The following is a 7431-nucleotide window of genomic DNA, read 5'->3' on the forward strand; positions in this document are numbered from 1 at the left end:
AGAACTTCAGCTTCAGCATCAGTACTTCCAATGAATATTCAGGGTTGATCTCCTTTAGGATTGACTGGCTTAATCTCCTTGCTGTCCAAAGGACTCTCAAAAATCTTCTAAAGCACTACAATTTGAAAGCATCAGTTCTTCAGTACTCAGCCTTCTTTATGGTCTAACTCTCACATCTCTACATGACTACTGGAAAAACCATAGCTTTGACGATATGGACCTTTGTTGGCAAAGTGATGTCTCTGCTTTTCAATGTGCTGTCTAGGTTTGTCTAGTTTTTCTTCCAAGGAACAATCATCTTTTTTTTTTTTTAAAAATATGGAACGCTTCACGAATTTGCGTGTCATCCTTGCACAGGGGCCATGCTAATCTTCTCTGTATCGTTCCAATTTTAGTATATGTGCTGCCGAAGCGAGCACGGAACAATCATCTTTTAATTTCATGGGCTCCAGTCACTAACCACACTGATTTTGAAGCTCTAGAAGAGCATGGAATACACTTATATTAAATTTGTTCATTGTTTATTTGAAATTCCAATTGAACTGGCCATTCTAAACCCTATTTGGCACCCCTAACCCTAAGGGATCTACCTCTAGATCCCCCACAAAAGTACTCTCTCCTAGCCCCACATACACACTCTACCTTGAACATGAACCTTGATCTATTGTGAATTTTCTCAATTTTCTTCTGAAAGCTACCAGGGCTGAGGATACAGGGAAAAGAAGGCTATTTTCAGGCCCTTCACCCATTTGCCTTACTCCTGATCTCACTTAGAAAGACTGTCAGTGGCTCAAAGTTTGAGGTGTTGCAGTGTGCAAACTCACCAAGAGCCAAAGATCTGTGGTATCCCAAAAGATTATTAGCACACTTATTCTAATTTTTCCCTCCACAACAGTTCTGGTTTGGACTAAGAAAAGGCTGTAAGTGTAGCTTATATGAAAAGTTTAATTCCCATGGAACTAGAGACAATCAAAGAAGTGGTTTAGCTGGTTTCTAAGGTAATATCCCAGAGACGTCCATGACAGCAATGGTGTTACCCTAGAAGATCTAGTGTTGAAGGATGAGAGGTGCGTTTTGAGCTTGTTATGAGTGTCCCCCAACCCTGTGCTCCATGAGACTACCATCACCATGGAAACAGGGTCTCAGGGCATCTCTAAGTGCCTTCTCTGCTCATCACCTAGAGAGCTGTGTATCCTCCAAGTTGGTGTGCTCTCTCCTAGTGGATAAAAGCAAAGATCTCCCAAGTGCCTGGTAGGATTCCTTGAAACATCTCTGTCAGAGACCTTTCCCTTGTTGGGTACAGATCAACAGAATCCCTCATGTTTTTGACTTCTCCTAAAACAAATTCAGCGTCCAAAGCTCAGGATTGTAGCTGGAAGTTTGGCAATGGGCCTGGAAGAGTGGAGAAGGAGGCATACTACCCAGGTTTCCAAAGCTGACACACCTCAGAGACCTGTACTACAAACCATCTTCCTCTGAGCATCTATGTCCAGGTTGGCAGAATGAGTTTACTTAACCAGTCAGGTACTATCAGGAGAATCAAAGAAAGACTGGCTGTGAATATATGGTGAATTTTCAGAGGCATAGCCTCAAGATCTGAGACAAGAGACATCTTTCGAGAGAAAGATATGGTTTAAGGTTTCAAAATGGGTTTTATATCTCCAGGATCTCTCTGCTGAGAAACTCCGGCTCTTTTGGATGCAGAAAAAAAGATCTCCAGTCTCCTGGAACCCAAAGAATTTGGAGGGAAAAAAGAGAGCACTACAAGGATTCCAGGGGGAATAAAAAGAATTATGAAAGGAGAGATCTAAACTTTAGCAAGAGGGCCAGTGTTCAGCACATCAGGAATTTCCTAAGAGTAAAAGATCCCTATGCATGAAAACTGACAGGATGATGAACTCTTACCACACAACCTCTTATAGAGTTGACATTCCATAATGACACACAATCCCAACATGCTTCAAGGTGAGAGAAGAGGACTTCCGTGAGAGCCCAGCACTACTGCAAATCAGAAAATCCATGAAGATGTTTTAGTAAAAGCTCTTTGGTTGTCAAGAGCAGAAACTTTCTCCAGTTAGTCATGGTTGTTGAGAGGGTAGCAGAAATGCCATGGAATCGTGAGGAAAATCATGGGACTGTGGAACAAGAAAACCAAGAGCCTATGTGAGTCAGGGCCTTTTGCTGCTGAGTACGTGTTCATCTTGTCATCCCATTACTCCAGTCTCCTAAGAGACTTCTTAGCTCTGGTGACCACCACCAACCGGTCCTTGCTTCAGTGTCTTTTATTCGCATTTATGTAAGGGAAAATCTAATCAGCCCAGCCTCACCCATTGGCGAGCCATGATGGGGTCAGGTATCCTACCCGGAGTCAATCACTGTGATTGGCAGAGAGGATTAGGGCACTGAGCTTTGGTAAGCATGAGTAGGGGCAGGGCCATCATCATTAAGCCTGACAAGAGGAGAGGAAGGAGGACAATGAGAAGAGAAGACATCTTTAAAAGATGTGGCCCTACTTTGTGTCCACTACCCATAATGAGTATGAAAGTTGAAGCCCATTCATTTAGTGGACTGAATGATAAGAATTTTACATATATTATCCTGTTAAGTATTCCCTTCCTCTACAGTAGGTTTATTTCCATTTTATAAGTAAGGAAAACTAAAACTCAGAAAGGTAACTCACCAGGATCACTCAGCTAAATGGTTCAACTCAAGTCTATATGACTCCTAACCAGTATGTATTCTGGTTACATTCTGGCCACAGCCACCAAACAAGGTTTTCTCTCTACAAATGGAGTCAAATCCAACACACACAAAAAAAGGCAATCTACTCCCTAAAGCACCCTAAATAAAATGAAAGAGAAGGGAGGAAGGCCAGATAGAGGGAAAATGGATTTGCTTTTCCTGAGGAAATAGAAAGGATGAAATGGTAGAAAAATGGAGGAAGTTTGGACCATTGGGGACCCTGGGTAGGGTTGGGAAGGGCAGAGAAAATGAAATCCAAGGCCATAGAAAAGTACTCACTTTAAATAAGTGATCTTTTTTGTTTGTTTTTGTTTTCCTTTGTTCCTGTACCAGAAGTGCCAATAAAAATTTAAAAAAAAAAACAAAAAACCCTGCCATTGCTCCAGCAACAGAGCCAGGACTCTGCAAGCCCTTTGCCAGGTCAAGAGCTTTCTCTACTTCCCCCACCCCCAACATTTCCGTTGTCGAGATGAGGGGCAGAGGTTTGCTGAGACTCACCAGTCAGAAGACGTGACAGAAGTTCAGACCTCACTTGAATTAGCAAGGAAGCTAAAGAGAGGCATGAGGGGTGAGGGGCACCATGAAAGAAGTATTAGTCACTCAGTCGTGTCCGAGTCTCTGCAACCCCATGGACTGTAGCCCATCAGTCTCCCATGGGGGGCACCATGGGCTCGGCCCAATTATAACCTAAAGACAGTGACAGAAGTGGAGACCAAAAACAAATCCCGAAGCTACTCCACAGAGAAAGTAAGAGGAAGGAAACAGAGAGAAATGAACACAGCTAAAACACACACACAGAGACCCCTAAAGACCTAGAGATAGACATAAATACACAGAGAGAAACATAGACCAGGGAGGAGGGAAAGCTGCCTTGTTTATTCTTGTGAAAGGCATCTGGATTTCTCAGTGCGATCCTGACTTGGGCTTTTTCCTCATTTTCCAACTGGACTGAATGGTGCAATGCCTGGCATGAGAGGTGGTGTGAGTCAGTCGCAGATCCAAGTCCATCCCTCTGCCCCCTGCCCTGCTCTTTGCCAGACCACACAGCCTCCCCACCCCTCCTGCCAAGCCTGGCTTAGCTCACTGTCCAGGTAACACACTTCAAAGACTTGGGGGTGAGATGGAGTGGGCTGGACCAACCTCCTAGGAAAGGAGTAGATTCCCCTCCCAGACCAAACACTTCTCGACAATTTTCTTGAATGTCTTCCCTTCCTCTCATATCCCTAATACTTTGAATGACCCCTGGAAGTTAGAATTGGAAAACCTGATTTTTTTCACCAGGGCTTTATTGTCATTCTCTTTTGCACTGCCAGCCTGGGCGGCTTTAGTGTCGTGGGGTTGACCAGATGTCAGCCAATGCCAAAGACAGCCTGGCAACAATGGAGTCTATATGTTCATCCCTGGAGTTGGTTATGATCTCCGCGGCAATCAGAAACAAAAGGAGGGGCTCAAGTGACCAGAGGGTTTCCCAGGTGGCCCTAGAGGTAAAGAAGCTGGCTGCCAATGCAGGAGATGTAAGAAATGCAGGTTCGATCCCTGGGTCAGGAAGATCCCCTAGAGGAGGGCGTGGCAACACATTCTAGTATTCTTGCCTAGAGAATGCCACGGACAGAGGAGCCTAATGCGCAAGCTCCACGGGGTCACAAAGAGTCAGACACGACTGAAGTGACTTGCATGCATGCAAGTGACCAGAAGCCATAGGACATCAACTAAAGTGTGTATTATTGGGATACTCCCGAGTGTGGGTCTTAAGGCCCCCAGGCTGCCTACATCTCTTAAGGTATTTCCTTTAGACTACTGTGTCCTAACTATATATGTCCAATTTCTTATAGAAAACTGTAAAGATCTATGCACTCAAACACACTCATCTTTGTGTCTCTGATAACACAAAGTGAAAGACAGTGCCTGGGGTAAAGTGCTCTCATTCAACATCTGCTAACTTGAGTTCATTTGCTGGTATCTTCCTCTGACTTTTTTGAAACACTACAGAACTTGAGAAGCTTGAAAATAATTTAATATTTCTTCCTCTCCTAAGTCTTTTCTCTCTTGCCAGTTAGATCTATGCATGAGATTTAGTACTCATGCATAGGACTCAAAGTCCTATTATTGTACCAGTGGGGAATCTGAGGACAAAATGGCATTGACCTGTCAAACACTGGGGTAGGCAGTGTTCCAGAATGATCCCCAATGACCCATATACTCTTCTCTAATCTCCTCCCCTTGAGTGTTGGTGGGACATGTAACTTGCGTCTAACCACTAGAATATGGCAATAGAATGCCAACTCCTGTGATTATGTCACCTTATATGGCAAAGGTAAAGGGACTTTGCAGATTCAATTAATTTGCAGTTGACTTTGAGTGAATCAAAAGGTAGATTATCCTGGGTGGGCCTGCCCTAATCAGTTCAGTTCAGTCACTCAGTTGTGTCCAACTCTTTGCAACCCCATGGACTGCAGCTCACCAGGCCTCCCCATCCATCACCAACTCCCAGAGTTTACTCAAACTCATGTCCATCAAATCGGTGGTGCCATCCAACCATCTCATCCTCTGTTGTCCCCTTCTCCTCCTGCCTTCAATCTTTCCCAGGATCAGGGTCTTTTCCAATGAGTCAGTTCTTTGCATCAGGTATTGGAGTTTCTGCTTCAGCAGAATGAATATTCAGGGTTGATTTCCTTTAAGATTGACTGATTTAATCTCCTGGCTGTCCAAGGGACTCTCAGGAGTCTTCTTCAACACCACAGTTCAAAAGCATCAATTTTTCAGCACCCAGCCTTCTTTATGGTCCAACTCTCACATGCATACATGACTACGGGGAAAACCATAGCTTTGACTAGATGGACCTTTGTCAGCAAAGTAATGTCTCTGCTTTTTAATATGCTGTCTAGATTGGTCATAGCTTTTCTTCAAAGGAGTAGATGTCTTTTAATTTCATGGCTGCAGTCACCATGTGCAGTGATTTTGGAACCCAAGAAAATAAAGTCTGTCATTGTTTCCATTGTTTCCCCATCTACTTGCCATGAGGTGATGGGACCGGATGCCATGATCTTTTTTGAATGTTGAGTTTTAAGCCAACTTTTTCACCCTCCTCTTTCACTTTCATCAAGCAGCTCTTCAGTTCCTCTTCACTTTCTGTCACAAGGGTAGTGTCAGCTGCATATCTGAGGTTATAGATATACCCTAATGAGGTGAACTATTAAAAGAGGCTCTAAATGTTCCTTGAAGTTAGAAACTCAAACTAGCAGAGGTTATCCTTCTCCTCCTCCCTTTCTTCTCGTTCTCTCTCTCCTGGAACAGATAATTGTTGGTTGTGGGTACAGAGGTTTGCCATCTGTGGAGGCGGGGAGTCACATCCACCTCTGAGTTTCCTGGGACTCCTCTCTCCTGCCCAGTCCATCCCAGCTGTTTCAAAGGTTACTTTCTCTCCACATGCCCCAATCTCTTCCTACCTTGACATGATGACCAGTTCTTGACTTCTTTCACCAAGTTCAAATCAAACAAGTGTCCTCCATCACTTCTTCCTCCCAGTACCACCTCTCTGCCTTCCTGGGAAACTGAATAATAACCAGTTTCCAGGCAATAACTTGGATTCTCCTCCTAAACTCAGAACAAGGTGCTCTTCTCTGCATAGAGCTTTCCCTCTGGGCACTCATGCTCATACTGCCACGATTCTGTGGACAGTCCTTAGATCTCTCCCACCATCCCTGAGGTCTTCTCTGCGCTCAGGGCAACTTCAGCGGATGTACCCTGTCTGCCACCTTCTCTCCATCTTTTTTCAGTGCTTCCTCCATCTGGATTATCTGCCTCCCACTCCATCCTCTCAGATGTCCAAACTCTGAAACCTCAAAGTCGCTTGTCCTCCACTAACCCACTTTCCTCAAATATTCTTTTATTGGTCACCGATTTCTTCTTCCATAATATAGAAGGAAAGCATCTCTCTCTATTTATTATGTAGTAATGTTTGGGTGAATTTTCAGCATGCAAGAAGAAAGAAGCTCCATAAATATAACCATGTACCTGAAGCTGAAGCATTATGTTTTCATTTTGCTTTAAAAGCTCAGTCAAAGGGAATGGAAGAAGTGAAGAGAGCTGTGTATACGGGTCAGGACAGCCATGGAATGGGCTTCCCCTAGTGGCTCAGCGATATCCACCTGCAAAGCAGGAGACGCAGGTTCACCTGGATCATGAAGATCCCCTAGAGAAGGAAATGGCAACCCACTCCATATAGGCTACATACTATAGGGTCGCAAAGAGTTGGACACAACTGAGCAACTACATGGAGTGGTAGAGCTATGGAATAATGGTTGCTTCCAGCTGAAGAATGGACTCATGGGGATTTATTATACTATTCTCTCTACTTTTATGAATACTTGACAGTCTCCATGATAAAAATAAGATGCATTTTGTAATAAAATTAACTATCCAATTAAATCTTTTTTTTAACACAAAAACATTTTGCGTTGGGGTAGAGCTGATTAGCAATGTTGTGGTGGGTTCAGGGGGACAGCTGAGGGTCTCAGCCATATGTATACATGTATCCATTCTCCCCCAAACCACCCTGCCACCCAGTAAATTAAAAAAAAAAAAAAAATCAGAGTAGGGTGGGGCAGTGCTGCTTTCATAATCTCAAAGGGTAATGATAGTCTGAAAGTGAATTGTAACACACCTCTCGAACCCAGGTTTCTCCCCAGC

General features: G+C 43.9%; 1 non-coding gene across 1 annotated transcript; it reads right to left on the reverse strand.

The window, feature by feature from the left end:
• Window positions 1–312: 312 nt before the first annotated feature.
• On the reverse strand, window positions 313–419 carry LOC122699037. Its single transcript, XR_006342524.1, has one exon. It is a non-coding gene; the product is annotated as a U6 spliceosomal RNA (small nuclear RNA).
• Between the last annotated feature and the right edge of the window lie 7012 nt (window positions 420–7431).

The sequence above is a fragment of the Cervus elaphus genome, chromosome 8 (assembly GCF_910594005.1).
Source record: "Cervus elaphus chromosome 8, mCerEla1.1, whole genome shotgun sequence".
Taxonomy (NCBI): Eukaryota; Metazoa; Chordata; class Mammalia; order Artiodactyla; family Cervidae; genus Cervus; species Cervus elaphus.